Source organism: Salmo salar, chromosome 11 (assembly GCF_965601325.2).
Source record: "Salmo salar chromosome 11, fSalSal1, whole genome shotgun sequence".
Classification (NCBI taxonomy): Eukaryota; Metazoa; Chordata; class Actinopteri; order Salmoniformes; family Salmonidae; genus Salmo; species Salmo salar.
In genome coordinates this window covers 109696357-109714211 of record NC_138301.1, presented here as the reverse complement: position 1 = coordinate 109714211, position 17855 = coordinate 109696357, and the positions used below count along the sequence as shown (strand labels likewise).

Below are 17855 nucleotides of genomic sequence, written 5' to 3'. Positions count from 1 at the left end.
GTACACCACCGCAGAATCTTTCAGGGCTGCGCCCCTATACCTTGTCGACCACGTACAGTGCTTCAAATAAAGAAGTGTGGTCACGAACTCTCTCTGTCTCCTGCGCCTGACTCTACCTCTCCTGTTGTTCCTTGAGCCAGCCCGTGACACCACAAGCAAACCAAAAAATCCTCCATATATCCTGCACTCGAATTGCGAATGGAGGTTACCTGCAGTTATATTTTTAATATGCCAGGTAGGATACACTGTTTGTAAAGCGGATTAATGTGCTTCATTTGTAAAACAAATGTTGCAATAAATATAGCAGCACGAAAAAGCTGGGATCCGCTTTTATTAAATGGTGGCCAGTCAAAACTCTGTTGACTGGGCTTATAAGAACACATTTCACTAGGCTCTCTCTGTAGGTTATGGGCTCTCCAACCATGTTCCAGGGGTCTTAGGCCTATAGGCTACATTTGGAGATATTTGGCTACTTCAGTTGTGATACAAACCTTATCAAAACATAAACAGTAGGCCAATGGGCTAGGCTACATGGCGCATGCCACTATGATTTGAAAAAGTAGCAAAAATAAATGCATAATTCACAAGTGATAATATTCTCAGCATTCAGAATATTCTCAATTTAATCTTGTTTTTACATATACTAAATAATATGCGTGGAATTAGTTTTGATTTAGAATGGGCCATTATCATGCACCTGTTAGAACAGGGACAGGGGGGAAAAAAGACATGTCATCCATTTGCACTTGACTAGCAAATGGAGGACACTTTGTCCCGCGGTTAATTTTCATGCCAGCCAGGTAGGCTACTCTGATTGTAGAGGTGATCCTATTCTGCTCAAACTCTGAATGCCAGGGCTCTCCTGAAGTGTTTCATTAGATTTTCCATGGCATTTGCATTGGTCAGAGTGATTAGAGGGACAATAGAGCGCTGAGTACCGGACATTAGCGATTGGCTATAACAAGTTTGGTAGACTACTAATAATCATCAGAGGCATCAGAGTACAGTTTTGGAGAAGCCTAGTTACTGTGACTTGACGGTCACATGGAATTTGACTTCTGTCATCACTCCTGACTGCTGGTGTGGTGGTAATTCAGTCACCGTAACAGCCCTATCCACAATAGGTTATGATCAATGTGTCACGGGCGTCGTAAGGGACAGACCAAGGCGCAGCGGGTATAGTGCTCATCTTCTTACTTTTATTTAGAGAGAACACTCAAAACAAAATAAACTGACGACGAAACAGTTCCATAAGGCACACAGGCTATACAGAAAATAACCACCCACAAAAACACAGGAAAAACAGGCTGCCTAAGTATGGCTTCCAATCAGAGACAAAGAAAGACACCTGCCTCTGATTGGAAGCCATACCTGGCCACACATAGAAAAAGAAACATAGAAATAGAAAACTAGAACCAAAATCCCCTAGAACCAAACAACCCCAAACCACACAAAACAAACACCCCCTGCCACGCCCTGACCATACTACAATTACAAATGACCCCATTACTGGTCAGGACGTGACACAATGATATCAAAAGCTGCACTGAAATCTAACAAAACAGCTCCCACAATCTTCTTACTATCAATTTATTTGAACCAATCATCAGTCATTTGTGTCAGTGCCAAGCATGTTGAGTGCCCTTCCTTATAAGCATGCTGAAAGTCTGTTGTTAAATTGTTTTTTTTTATTCTGTAAAATAACATTGTATTTGGTCAAACACAATATTTTCCAAACGTTTGCTAAGCACCGGTAATAGGCTGATAGGTCGGCTGTTTGAACCATTAAAGGGTGCTTTGCTATTCTTGGGCAGCGGAATGACCTTTGCCTCTCTCTAGGCCTGAGGGCCCATACCCTCTTCTAGGCTTAGATTAAAGATGTGGCAAACAGAAGTCCAATGTTTTCCGCTACCAACTTCAGAAATTGACCATCCAGGTTGTCGGTACCAGGTGGCTTGTCCTTATTTATAGATAGCAAAAAACATTTAACCTCTTCCACACCCACTTTGCAGAACTCAAACTACAGTGCTTGTCTTTCATTATTTGGTCCATTATGCATGAATATGAAGGCTCAGCGTGTGTTGTTTGAATGCCATGCCTAAGTCTGCTAATCTTGTCAACAAAAAAGTTATTAAAGTGGTTGGCAATATCAAAGAGTTTTGTTATGAACAAGCCATCTGCCTCGATGAAGGATGGAGCCGAGTTTGCTTTTTTGCCTAAAATTTCATTTAAGGTACTCCAGAGCTTTTTACTATCATTATTTATATAATTTAGATTTGTTCTATAGTATAGTTTCTTCTACTTTTTGTTTAGTTTCGTTACGGGATTTCTCAATTTACTGTATGTTTGCCAATCTGCTATGTTATCATACTTATCTGCTATTCCCTTTGCCTCATCTTTCTCAGCCGTATAGTTTTTCAATTCATCATCTACCCATGGGGATTTGGCAGTTCTAACAGTCAGTTTGTTGATGGGTGCATGCCTATCAGTAACCGGAAGAAGCAATTTCATAAATGATTCAAGTGAGCTGTCAGGTTGTTCATTTTTACACACATCAGACCAACACATATTGTTCACATCTTCGACAAAGGTACCATAGCAAAACCTCTATGTTCATTTATACACAATTTTAGGTCCAGTCTTTGGAACTTAGTTTTTTCTAGATCTGGCTATTATATCATCATCACTAGATCAGATGGGTGTCCATACTGCTTTAGAGCAGTTTTCTGACACATTAGTAAAGATGCGATCAATCCAGGCTGTATCACAACCGGCTGTGATCGGGAGTCCTATAGGGCGGCGCACAATTGGCCAGGCGTCATCCAGGTTTGGCCAGCGTAGGCCGTCATTGTAAATAAGAATTTGTTCTTAACTGACTTGCCTAGTTAAATAAAGGTTAAATAAAAATAAAAAATACATGTTGATGACTTAGCTCCTGTTCTGTTTGTAAATACCCTGGTAGGTTGACTGAATCAGATTGCAAGCATCAGTTACAGTTTAAAGTTTACTTTTGAGTGGGCATCTTGATGACAACCAGTCAATATTTACGTCACCCATAAAATATACCTCTCCGTTGATATCACATACATTGTCGAGCATTTCACACAGTCAAAATACTGACTTTTAGGACTGTCTATAGCAACTTCCTATGAGAATAGGCTTGAGGTGAGGCAGATAAACCTGTAGCCATATTACATTCCACATCATCTGAAATGAGATCCTCTCTCAGGTCTGGGTGTATTAATCCCTGGTCAGTGGCTTTAGGTCCTGGGTGTATTAATCCCTGGCCAGTGGTTTAAGGTCCTGGGTATATTAATCCCTGGTCAGTGGCCTTAGGTCTGGGTGTATTAATCCCTGGTCAGTGGCTTTAGGTCTGGGTGTATTAATCCCTGGCCAGTGGTTTAAGGTCCTGGGTATATTAAGCCCTGGTCAGTGACCTTAGGTCTGGGTGTATTAATCCCTGGCCAGTCGATTTAGGTCTAGGTGTATTAATCCCTGGTCAGTGGCCTTAGGTTTGGGTGTATTAATCCCTGGTCAGTGGCTTTAGGTCTGGGTGTATTAATCCCTGGTCAGTGGCCTTAGGTCTGGGTGTATTAATCCCTGGTCAGTGGCTTTAGGTCCTGGGTGTATTAATCCCTGGTCAGTGGCCTTAGGTTTGGGTGTATTAATCCCTGGCCAGTGGTTTAAGGTCCTGGGTGTATTAATCCCTGGTCAGTGGCCTTAGGTCCTGGGTGTATTAATCCCTGGTCAGTGGTTTAAGGTCCTGGGTGTATTAATCCCTGGCCAGTCGATTTAGGTCATGGGTGTATTAATCCCTGTCAAGTGGCTTAAGGTTCTGGGTGTATTAATCCCTGGTCAATGGCCTGGTTTCTGTCTGTCTCTGTTGCTAAGAGCAGACTGGTGGGTAGCAGGGAGCTGCTGGGCCACAGAGAGGCCAGGGCACATTCTGCTAATTCTGGCCAGTTTCAGTAACATATCAAATCAAATCAAATCTTATTAGTCACATGCGCCAAATAAAACAGGTGTAGACCTTACAGTGAAAAGCTTACTTACAAGCCCCTAGCCAACAGTGTAGTTAAAAAAAAATACAGATAAGAATAAGAGATACAAGTAATTAAAGAGCAGTAGTAAAAAATAACAATATATACAGGGGGGTGCCAGTACAGAGTCAATGTGCGTAGGCACCGGTTGGTTGAGGTAGTATGTACACGTTATTATTAGTGACTATGCATAGATGACAACAGAGAGTGGCAGTGGGTTGGAGAGGGGAGGGGGGCAATGTAAATAGTCTGAATAGCCATTTGACTAGATGTTCAGGAGTCTTATGGCTTGGGGGTAGAAGCTGTTTAGAAGCCTCTTGGACCTAGACCTGGCGCTCCGGTACCGCTTGTCGTGCAGTAGCAGAGAGAACAGTCTATGACTAGGGTGGCTAGAGTCTTTGACAATTTTTAGGGCCTTCCTCTGACACCGCCTGGTATAGAGATCCTGGATGGCAGGAAGCTTGGCCCCAGTGATGTACTGGGCCGTTCACACTACCCTCTGTAGTGCCAGGGCTTGTAAACCATTACAGACTACAAAGGGAAGCACAGTCGAGAGCTGCCCAGTGACACGAGCCTAACAGACGAGCTAAACTACTTCTATGCTCGCTTCAAGGCAAATAACACTGAAATATGCATGAGAGCACCAGCTGTACCAGAAGACTGTGTGATCACGCTGTCCGCAGCCGATGTAAGACCTTTAGACAGGTCAACATTCACAAGGCCGCAGGGCCAGACGGATTACCAGGATGTGTACTGCGAGCATGTGCTGGCAAGTGTCTTCACTGACATTTTCAACCTCTCCCTGTCCGAGTCTGTAATAGCAACATGTTTTAAGCAGACCACCATAGTGCCTGTGTCCAAGAACACTAAGGTAACCTGCCTAAATAACTACCGACCCATAGCACTCACGTCTGTAGCCATGAAGTGCTTTGTAAGGCTAGTCATGACTCACATCAACACCATCATCCCAGAAACACTAGACCCACTCCAATTTGCATACCACCCCAACAGATCCACAGATGATGCACTCTCTATTGCACTCCACACTGCCCTTTCCTTCTGGACAAAAGGAACACCTATGTGAGAATGCTATTCATTGACTACAGCTCTGCGTTCAACACCATAGTGCCCTCAAAGCTCATCAATAAGCTGAGGACCCTGGGACTAAACACCTCCCTCTGCAAATGGATCCTGGACTTCCTGACGGGCCGCCCCCAGGTGGTGAGAGTAGGTAACAACACATCCGCCACGCTGATCCTCAACACAGGGGCCCCTCAGGGGTGCGTGCTCAGCCCCCTCCTGTACTCCCTGTTCACTCATGACTGGACGGCCAGGCCCGACTCCCAACACCATCATCATCATTACATTTGCAGATGACAGAACAATGGTAGGTTTGATCACCGACAACAACGAGACAGCCTATAGAAAGGAGGTCAGAGACCTGGCCGTGTGGTGCCAGGACAACAACCTCTCCCTCAGTGTGATCAAGACAAAGGAGATGATTGTGGACTACAGGAAAAAGAGGACCGAGCACGCCCCCATTCTCATCGACGGGGCTGCAGTGGAGCATGTTGAGAGCTTCAAGTTCCTTGGTGTCCACATTACCAACAAACTAACACAAACTAACAAGCACACCAAGACAGTCATGAAGCGGGCATGACAAAACCTATTCCCCCTCAGGACACTGAATAGATTTGGTATGGGTCCTCAGATCCTCAAAAGGTTCTACAGCTGCACCGTCGAGAGCATCCTGACTGGTTGCATCACTGCCTGGTATGGCAAGGCACTACAGAGGGTATGACTCGATCTTAGTCCTGTATTGACGCTTTACCTGTTTGATGGTTCGTCGGAGGGCATAGCGGGGTTTCCTATAAGCTTCCGGGTTAGAGTCCCGTCCTTGAAAGCGGCAGGTCTAGCCTTTAGATCAGTGCGGATGCTGCCTGTAATCCATGGCTTCTGGTTGGGGTATGTATGTACGGTCACTGTGGGGACGACGTCATTGATGCACTTATTGATGGAGCCAATGACAGATGTGGTGTACTCCTCAATGTCATTGGAGGAATCACGGAACATATTCCAGTCTGTGCTCGTAAAACAGTCATGTAGCTTAGCATCTGCTTCATCTGACCAGTTTTTATTGATCTAGTCACTGGTGCTTCCTGTTTTAATTTTTGCTTGTAAGCAGGAATCAGGAGGATGGAGTTATGGTCAGATTTGCCAAATGGAGGGCGAGGGAGAGCTTTGTATGCCTTTCTGTGTGTGGAGTATAGGTGGTCCGGAGTTCTTTTCCCTGTGGTTGCACATTTAACATGCTGATAGAAATTTGGTAAAACTGATTTAAGTTTCCCTGCATTAAAGTCCCCGGCTACTAGGAGCGCCACCTCTGGGTGAGCGTTTTCTTGTTTGCTTATAGCGGAATACAGCTCATTCAATGCTATCTTAGTGATAACCTCTGACTGAGGTGGTATGTAAACAGCTACGAAGAACACAGATGAGAACTCTCTCGGTAGGTAGTGTGGTCTACAGCTTATCATGATATACTCAACCTCAGGCGAGCAATAGCTCGAGACTTCTTTAGATATAGTGCACTAGCTGTTATTTACAAAAATACATAGTCTGCCGCCTCATGTCTTGCCAGACTCCGCTGTTCTATCTTGACGGTACATCGTATAACCAGCCAGCTGTATGTTGATATTGTCGTAGTTCAGCCACGACTCCGTGAAGCATAAGATGTTACAATTTTTAATGTCCTTGGTAGTTTAATCTTCCCCGTAGCTCATCGATTTTATTGTCCAAAGATTGCACGTTTGCTAGCAGAATTGAGGGAAGTGGGGTTTTATTCGATCGCCTTCGAATTCTCAGCAGGCAGCCTGCTCTCCGGCTTCTCTTTCGCCGCCTCCTCATCACGCAGATCACAGGGGTTTGGGCCTGTTCCCGAGGGAGCCGTATATCCTCCACCTCGGGCTTGTCAGAGTCGTGAAAGAAGAAAAAGGATTCTGCTCGTCTGTGGTGAGTAATTGCGGTCCTGATGTCTAGAAGTTATTTTCGGTCATAAAAGACGGTAGCGGCAACATTATATACAAAATGAGTAAGAAAATAAGTTACAAACAACGCAGATAAACAAACAAAAAAACACAATCGGTTGGGGGCACGTAAAACATCTGACTTCTGCTCCAGCTCCATTTACAAATGCCCCGAGACATTCCTTCCGTCCAGCCTCTGAACACATTGCAGTCTCCATCACGCTTCAACACACATTCTGGGTACAATTTCAGATAAGGGATTTCATGGACAATTGATCTCTCTCTCTGAACAGTGAAATAGTTACAGTACTAGTCAAAAAATTGCTTTTCTTTAAAAAACAAGGACATTTCTAAGTGACCCCAAACTTTTGAACGGTAGTGTATGTATGAACTCCTTCAAAACTGTTGGAAACGCATTACTCATGAAGCTGGTCGAGAGAATGCCTAGAGTGTGCAAAGCTGTCATCAAGGCGAAGGGTGGCTACTTTGAAGAATCTAAAATATAAATTAGAATTTGATTGGTTTAACACTTTTTTGGTTACTACATGATTACATATGTGTTATTTCATAATTTTGATGTCTTCACTATTATTCTACAATGTAGAAAATAGTAAAAATAAAGAAAAACCCTTGAATGAGTACCGTAAATTCCGGACTATAAGCCGCAACTTTTTTCCCAGGCTTTGAACCTCGCGGCTTAAACAATGACGCGGCTAATATATGGATTTTTCCCGCTTTCAATTTTCTTTTCTCCAAAAAAACATTCTGTGACGTGCTCAGTTTTTTGGCGACATGAAGCTTTCATGAAATTGACCAATGAAATTGCTGAACGGGTTAAGGTCAAACAACTTTTTTGTTTACTGTTTAGATTAAATCGAGCGCTCTCAAACTTCATCATTCTGATTACGGTAGTCATTTTGTCACCCTCATCATGGCAAAGACACGGAGAAATGCATATGATGCAGCTTTCAAGTTGAAGGCGATTGATCTGGCTGTTGGAAAAGGAAATAGAGCTGCTGCACGGGAGCTTGGTCTTAATGAGTCGATGATAAGACGTTGGAAACAGCAGCGTGAGGAATTGACTCAGTGCAAAAAGACAACTAAAGCTTACTGCTAATTTTTTATTTTTTGTTACACGCCGTGTTTCGTTAAAGCCTGTGTAAAGTTAATTTGTTTCAATGTACCGGTAGGCACCTGCGGCTTATAGACATGAGCGGCTTATTTATATTCAAAATAATATATATTTTTTAAATTCAGTGGGTGCGGCTTATATTCAGGTGCGCTTAATAGTCCGGAAATTACGGTAGGTGTGTCCAAACTTTTGACTGGTAGTGTATGTTCTGCCTCAATCACTCACAGAAACTCATACATAAGTATGGACAGTACATTTAATGACGATATATACTGAAACAAGATTTCCTTTGCGCAGACATAGCAGACATTATTTGTAGTGCCCGGGCGGCATTGCAAATGAGGATTTGCTTTCAACTGATCAGGGAAGACAATGTGTAAGGTAATGATGTAGGTAGGCCTACAGCAAGCTGTGGCTAGGACACATAAACTGTAGCATGTAAAACCATACTACCTTATCTAAACAGAATGGTTAAATGGCAGTATCCTAGCCGCTACAACAGAACAACATGTTTTTTTTGCCAACCAAACAACAGTTGCATATGCCTGTTTGCATTATTAACAACCATTTACTGTTTTATTCCTTCATCTATGGAACTCTGTTTTGTTCTTCGTGAGGCACAATGCCCTCTAACATAGACAGACCAGGCTGCCAGGCAGGCAGCAATAACACAGACAGACCAGGCTGTCAGGCAGGCAGCAATAACAATCTGAACAGCAGAGACTTAGAGCAGAGCAGAGTAGAGCAGCATTGATGTTTCTCAGCCACCAGTGTGTTGAGCTGCACAGCAGGTCTGCATTATGTGCCATTAGCAGAGATGAGAGGGGCATGCCGAATCCCTCACATTTGTGATGAAGAGGCTCGCTGAGAGAGAGGGAAGAGAGAGAGAGGGACAGAGCACACCTGGATTCCTGCTCAGGATGGAGAGATGGGAGCGGGAGAGGGGGATGATGAAATCGTCCGAAAAACAATGAGAAAAAAAACAACCACAATGCACCATCATTGAATTGTACAAACACAGAACGTTTGGGTAAAAACACACATTATCACACACGCACTCCTCCGCACACCCGCACACACCCACCAGTGGAGTCTCCTCACAGGAGGAAAGAACATCCTACTCAGTGAATCTTATTTGAAAAACTTGTGAAACATTTAAAAAGTTATCCTTTTTAGATAAAACTGTACTAAATATATTCACGTCATCAAATAACTGATTAAAACACGCTGTTTTGCAAGGAAGGTCAATATATTGACTTCAATACAAAACCCAGGAGGCTCATGTTTCTCACCCCCTTCCATAGACTTACACAGTAATTATGACGACTTCCAGAGCTTTTGGAGCACAAACTGACATGTTGTTCATCCAATCAAAGGATCAGAGAATTAATCTAGTACTGAAAGAATAAGCTACAGCTAGCTAGCACTGCAGTGCATACAATATGGTGAGTAGTTGACTCAAAACGAGAGAAAGACAATAGATCAACAGTTTAACAAATGTATTTATTATAAAAATTAAGGAGAAACAGCAGAGATATATTTAAAAAAAAATCTTCCACTTTCACTTTCATTTATGCTAGCTAATACAGCTAATTTAGCCTACTCAACAACCTGACTCAAACAGAGAGGAATATGTTAACTAGCTGGCTAAGGCTAAACAACACTCCAACTCTTCCAAGTCAAGGTAAGCTTTGTATTCATTTATTGCCTCTGGGGCCCGCTGGTGTACCTACTAAACTGCTTGCTGTAGACTGTACTGCATGATTGTACTGTACACATGGATTGGATTGTGGGTTTACTGACATGTTAGTTCTAGTAGATATGTTGACTATGACGTTAACTTGATGACAAAAATGTAGGCTGTGTGTAGCGGTTAGTGGTTATGGAATGAAGGTTTGGCTTGGAGAGGTTTTTTCACCTGGTCACAGACGGCTGTTGTGTTGTGCACTGAAGTCTACAAGCAAAGGGAAAATGTGAGAGGAGGAGAGCACGGAGTTGTGATGATGCTGTTTGTATGGCTGCTATGAAAGTGAACATGTCAGAGCAAAAACCAAGTCATGAGGTCGAAGGAATTGTCCGTAGAGCACCGAAACAGGATTGTGTCGAGGCACAGATCTGGGGAAGTGTACCAAAAAATGTCTGCAGCATTGAAGGTCCCCAAGAACACAGTGGCCTCCATCATTCTTAAATATAAGAAGTTTGGAACCACCAAGACTCTTCCTAGTGCTGGCCACCCAGCCAAACTGACAATTGGGGGAGAAGGGCCTTGGTGATCAAGAACCCGATGTTCACTCTGACAGAGCTCCAGAGTTCCTCTGTGGAGATGGGAGAACCTTCCAGAAGGACAACCATCTCTGCAGCACTCCACCAATCAGGCCTTTATGGTAGAGTGGCCAGACAGAAGCCACTCCTCAGTAAAAGGCACGACAGCCCGCTTGGAGTTTGCTAAAAGGAACTTACAGGACTGTCAGACCATGAGTAACAATATTCTCTGGTCGGATGAAACCAAGATTGAACTCTTTGGCCTGAATGCCAAGCGTCACGTCTGGAGGAAACATGGCACCATCCCTACGGTGAAGCATGGCGGTGGCAGCATCATGCTGTGGGGATGGTGTTCAGCGGCAGGGACTGGGAGACCAGTCAGGATCGAGGGAAAGATTAACAGAACAAAGTACAGCGAGATCCTTGATGAAAACCTGCTCCAGAGTGCTCAGGACCTCAGATTGAGGCAAAGGTTCACCTTCCAACAGGACAATGACCCTAAGCACACAGCCAAGACAACACTGGAGTGGCTTCGGGACAAATCTCTGAATGTCCTTGAGTGACCCAGCCAGAGCCGAGGCTTGAACCCGATCGAACATCCCTGGAGAGACCTGAAAATAGCTGTGCAGCGATGCTCCCCATCCAACCTGACAGAGCTTGAGAGGAGCTGTGTTGAAGAATGGGAGAAACTCCTCAAGTATAGGTGTGCCAAGCTTCTAGCATCATACCCAAGAAGACTCGAGGCTATAATTACTGCAAAAGGTAAAGAGTAATGAGTCTGAATATTTATGTAAATGTGATATTTCCGTGTTTCTTTTATACATTTGCAAAAATTTCTAAAAACCTGTTTTTGCTTTGTCATTATGGGATATTGTGTGTAGATTGAATGGATTTTTTTCCTCATCAATCAATTTTAGAATAAGGCTGTAACATAACAAAATGTGGAAAAAATGTAGGCTAGGTTTTAGCAACCTCATGATGGGTATAGGGCAAATTCAAGTACCATGTAGTAGCCTAAACCTATTGATGTTACATTGAGGTGGGTGAATGGATTATGAATGAGTCATCAAACATGCTGTAATAGAAATAAAGACAATCTCATAAAAAATAAACCGCCCTCCCTAATCTTAAACGGCACAGGACCGCCACTGACGGGCAGACAGAAAGGTTTGCACGCACACGCACACACACACACACACACACACACACACACACACACACACACACACACACACACACACACACACACACACACACACGTTTGTGACCCTGTAAATCAGAGGCATCAAAGCTTTCCTGAACACATCATACCTCTATAACCCCATCCATGCATTTACATTATCTGGAAAATATAAAGAGGGAACAGTTACACTAAGCTTAGTTCTTTAGTATGTCAACGTTGATCTGCCTTGAGAGTCATGAGACAGCTTCACATCACACTATCACACCACGGCCACTCGTTACTATTACTCAGTAAAAGGGCCCCGCTAATTTCATGTATTAAAACAATTACTACAGCAGGGATCATGATTACAGAACAAAGGCTGCCTACAATCAATCACTTCTCACCAGGGCCATTACTTTAACTCCTGCACATGAACACAGGTACAAGTCATAGTAAGATAGATACACCGGCATTTGTTATTTGACAAGTTTACTATGTGCAACTGACAAGTTTACTATGTGCAACTGACAAGTTTACTATGTGCAATTGACAAGTTTATTATGTGTAACTGTGTGTGAGTGAGAAAAAGAGGAAGACGCGGCAAGCGGTACGGGAGCGGCAAGTCTGGGATGAAAATGCACCTGATCCACTTCTAACCCCAAGCTATAACGCTGCTGAACAGTTCATCAATAACTTGCATTAACCCTCTTTATTATTTATTCATTTATCTTAATTGTTTTGCACTGACTCCCTTGCACTGTGTCTATGCACTCACTAGACTCTACCCACACACTCACACATACTACACTGACACTTCAACACTCACACCACACACTCACACCACACACACACACACACACACACACACACACACACACACACACACACACACACACACACACACACACACACACACACACTGCTGTTACTCTGTTTGTTATATATCCTGATTGCCTAGTCACTTTTACCCCTATCAACATGTACATACTTTATTACCTCAACTACCTTGCACCCCTGCACATTGACTCAGTACTGGTACTCCTTGTCTATAGCCTCGTTATGGTTTCTATTGTGTTACTAGCTCCTTTTTTATTTAGCAAATATTTGTCTTACTTTTTAACTCTGCATTGTTTGGAACGTCTAAACCTGTTGTATTTGGCGCATGTGACCAATACAATTTGATAGATAATTTGACGTTTTATAAATAAATATATGATTCATTAGGATCCCCATTATCCGACGCCAATGGCTACTGGGGTCCGACACAAAACAAAAAAAGGTGGCATTTCCAGTGGGGTGTGTGTCAGTGCTGTGTGTAAGTTGACTATGCAAACAATTTGGAATTTCCAACACATGAATGTTTCTTATAAAAACAAGAAGTGACGCAGTCAGTCTTTCCTCAACTCTTAAACAAGAGAGACTGGCATGTATAGTATTAATATTAGCCCTCTGATTACAATGAAGAGCAAGACGTGCCACTCTGTTCTGGGCCAGCTGCAGCTTAACTAGGTCTTTCTTTGCAGCACTTGACCATATGACTGGGTAATAATCAAGAGACTATAAAACTAAAGCCTGTAGGACTTGCTTTGAGGCGTGTGGTGTCAAAAAGCAGAGCATCTCTTTACTACGGACAGAAATCTCCCCATCTTTACAACCATTGAATCTTTATGTTTTGACCATGACAGTGGTTTAGTCTCCTCAACTTGTTTTTAAAATGGTATAACTGCCTTAATTCTGCCAGACACCAGGCAGATATGATTTGTACCAAATACAATGCCCTAGTTTTAGAGATGTTCAGGACCAGTTTATTACTGGCTAACAATTCCAAAAAAGACTGCAACTCTTTGTTAGGGTTTCAGTGACTTCATTAGCTATGGTTGCTGAAGCGTATATGGTTGAATCATCAGCATACATGGACACACATGCTTTATTTAATGCCAGTGGCAGGTCATTGGCAAACATAGAAAAGAGTAGAGGGCCTAGAGAGCTGCCCTGCGGTACACCACACTTTACATGTTAGACATTAGAGAAGCTTCCATTAAAGAGTTATATTAGATAGATAGCTCTGAATCCACGATATGGCAGAGGTTGAAAAGCCATAACACATACGTTTTCTCAACAACAGGTTATGGATAATAATATCAAAGGCTGCACTGAAATCTAACAGTACAGCTCCCACTGTCTTCTTATTATCAATTTCTTTTAAATAATCGTCAGTCATTTGTGTCAGTGCAGTACATGTTTAGTGCCGTTCTGTATAAGCATGCTGAAAGTCTGTTGTTAATTTGTTTACAGAGAAATAGCATTGTATTTGGTCAAACACCATTTTTTTCCCCAGAGTTTGCTAAGAGCTAGCTGCAAGCTTTTCATTGTTGGTATTTCCTGCCTAAGTTTGCCCACTTTTCCAATGAGGTAATCATTAAAACAATTGGCAACATCAAATGATATTATGATGAATAAGTCATCTGATTTGATGAAAGATGTTGAATTTGACTTTGTCTTTCTGTTAATGATTTAATTTAAAGTACTACAAAGTTTTTTCCAATCATTCTTTATATCATTGATCTTGGCTTCACAACACAGTTTCATCTTCTTTTAGTTGAGTTTAGTCACATAATTTCTCAATTTGCAGTAAGTCAGCCAGTCAGATGTGCAGCCAGACTTATTAGCCACTCAACCATACAGTTTTTCAATTCCTCATCAATCCATGGAGCCTTAATAGTTCTAACAGTCAGTTTCTTAACAGGTGCATGTTCATCAATACTTGGAAGAAGCAATTTTATAAATGCATCAAGTGTAGCGTCTGGATGCTCCTTATTAATCACATCAGGCCAACCAATATTTTTTACAATCTTACAGCTCCTTAAGGATAGGGGGCAGTATTGACAATTTCAGAAAAAAATATGTGCCCATATTAAACTGCCTCCTACTCAAACTCAAAAGCTAGGATATGCATATTAGATTTGGATAGAAAACACTCTGAAGTTTCTAAAACCGTTTGAATGGTGTCTGTGAGTATAACAGAACTCATATGGCAAGCAAAAACCTGAGAGAAATCCTACCAGGAAGTAGAAATCTGGATGCATGGGCTCTCTTCAAGTCTTTTGCTATTGAATACACAGTGACGTAGTAATAATTGTGCACTTCCTACGGCTTCAACTAGATGTCGACAGTCTTTACAAAGTTGTTTGAAGCTTCTACGATGAACAGAGCCCGAATGACAAGGAGGGGAAGTTGTTGAGGCAGGGGGTGACATCCCTTCTTGGGGCACGTTCACGAGGGTGGATCCTCCCGTTCCAAAACCTTTTTCAAGACACAGGAACCGTCCGGTTGAAATATTATTGAATCTTCACGTTCTGAAGGCCCTAAAGATTGATGTTTTACAACTTTTGACATGTTTGAACGAACGTAAATACAACTTTTTCAAACTTTTCGTCGCGACATCATCCGCGCGCTTTCTACACTTGGAGTAGCTTACTGGACGCACAAACAACAAGGAGTTATTTGGACATAAATTATGGACTTTATCGAACAAAACAACATTTGTTGTGGACCTGGGATTCGTGGAAGTGCCTTCTGATGAAGATGATCAAAGGTAAGGGAATATTTCTAATGCAATGTATGATTTTAGATGACCCCAAGATGGCGGCTATCTGTATAGCCTAGTGTATTTTTCTGAGCTCAGTACTCAGATTATTGAAGCTTTTTTGAAATCTTTCATAGCGTTTGCATAAAGGAGATGTTCATCTATAATTCTTTGAATGACAGTTTAATTTTGTATCAATGTTTATGACAAGTATTTTTGTAAATTGTGGTGCTGATCCACCGACAGTATTTGAGGGAAAATATTTTCTGAAAGTCATGCGCCGATGTAAAATGCTGTTTTTATGTATAAATATGAACTTTATCGAACAAAAAATGCATGTATTGTGTAACATGATGTCCTAGGAGTGTCATCTGATGAAGATCGTCAAAGGTTAGTGCTGCATTTAGCTGTGGTTTTGGGTATTTGTGATGCATGCTAGTTGCTAGGAAAATGGCTGTGTGGTTGTTTTTGTCGATGTACTTTCCTAACATAATCTAATGTTTTGCTTTCGCTGTATAGCCTTTTTGAAATCGGAAAACGTGGTTCGATTCAGGAGAAGTGTATCTATAAAATGGTGTAAAATAGTCCTATGTTTGAGAAACAGAAATTATTTGATTTAGTTTTGAATATGGCGCTCTGATTTTTTCGCTGGATGTTGATCCCGGTTACGGGATCTGAGCGGCATTAACATCATCCACATACGAGTGACAGCAAAGTATTTTGTGTGATCTCATACACTATTTTAGGCCCAGCTTTTGGAACTTTGGCTTTCCTGGATATAGCCACTAAATTGTGATCACTGCATCCATTGTGTACGGATACAGCTTTAGAACAAAGTTCTACAGTATTAGTAAAAATGTGATGAATAGATGTGGATGATCTTATTCCTTTAGTGTTTGTAAACACCCTGGTAGGATGATTAATAACCTGAACCAGATTACAGGCACTGGTTACAAGTGAGAAGCTTGAAAACCAGTCAATATTCAGGTCCCCAAGAAAGTAGACCTCTCGGTTTACATCACATACACTATCAAGTATTTCACACATATTATTTAGATACTGACATTTAGCACTTGGTGGCCTATAGCAATACCCCAAAAGAAAAGGCTTAAATGTGCCAGTTGAACCTACAACCACAACACTTCAATAACACAATACATCACCGGGGGTAAACTACCTGCCCTCCAGGACACCTACACCACCCGGTGTCACAGGAAGGCCATAAAGATCATCAAGGACAACATCCACCCGAGCCACTGCCTGTTCACCCCGCTATCATCCAGAAGGCGAGGTCAGTACAGGTGCATCAAAGCAGGGACCGAGAGACTGAAAAACAACTTCTATCTCAAGGCCATCAGACTGTTAAACAGCCACCACTAACATTGAGTGGCTGCTGCCAACATACTGACTCAACCCCAGCCAATTTAATCATGTAAAAATGTATGAAAAATGTATCACTAGCCACTTTAAACAATGCCACTTCATATAATGTTTACATAGCCTACATTACTCATCTCATATGCATATACTGTACTCTATACCATATACTGCAACTTGCCATCTTGATGTAATACATGTATCCCTAGCCACTTTAAACAATGCCACTTTTATATGTTTACATACCCTACATTACTCATCTCATATGTATATACTGTACTCGATACCATCTACTGCATCTTGCCCATGCCGGTCTGCACCATCACTCATTCATATATTTTTATGTACATATTCTTCATTCCTTTACACTTGTGTGTATAAGGTAGTTGTTGTGAAATTGTTAGGTTAGATTACTCGTTGGTAATTACTGCATTGTCGGAACTAGAAGCACAAGCATTTCGCTACGCTCGCATTAACATCTGCTAACCATGTGTATGTGACAAATAACATTTGATTTGATTTGACACTTGACACAATATCTTCTCTAAGCATTACAAGGACACGGATCTGAATATACAATACCAGTAAAAAGTTTGGACACCTACTCATTCAAGGGTTTTTAATTCCTTCTTACTGCGTTTGAGCCAAACAGTTGAGTTGTGACAAGGTAGGGGTGGTATACAGAATATAGCCCTATTTGGTAAAATACCTAGTCCATATTATGGCAAGAACAGCTCAAATAAGCAAAGAGAAATGACAATCCATCATTACTTTAAGACATGAATGTCAGTCAATCCGGAACATTTCAAGAACTTTGAAAGTTTCATCAAGTGCAGTCGCAAAAACCATCAAGCTCTATGATGAAACTGGCTCTCATGAGGACCACCACAGGAAAGGAAGACCCAGAGTTACCTCTGCTGCAGAGGATACATTCATTAGAGTTACCAACCTCAAAAATTGCAGCCCAAATAAGTGCTTCACAGAGTTAAAGTAACAGACATATCTCAACATCAACTGTTCAGAGGAGACCACGTGAATCAGGCCTTCATGGTCAAATTGCTGCAAAGAAACGACTACTAAAGGACACCAATACGAAGAAGGGACTTGCTTGGGCCTAAGAAACACAAGCAATGGACATTAGACCAGTGGAAATCTGTCCTTTGGTCTGATGAGTCCAAATTTTTGATTTTTGGTTCCAACCGCTGTGTCTTTGTGAGACGCAGAGTAGGTGAACGGATGATCTCCGCATGTGTGGTTCCCACCGTGAAGC

General features: G+C 42.1%; 1 protein-coding gene across 1 annotated transcript in view; it reads right to left on the bottom strand.

The window, feature by feature from the left end:
- The window catches only part of nrxn2a (neurexin 2a), a 399049-nt gene that overhangs the window by 151652 nt on the left and 229542 nt on the right, over positions 1-17855 (bottom strand). The window lies entirely within an intron of this gene.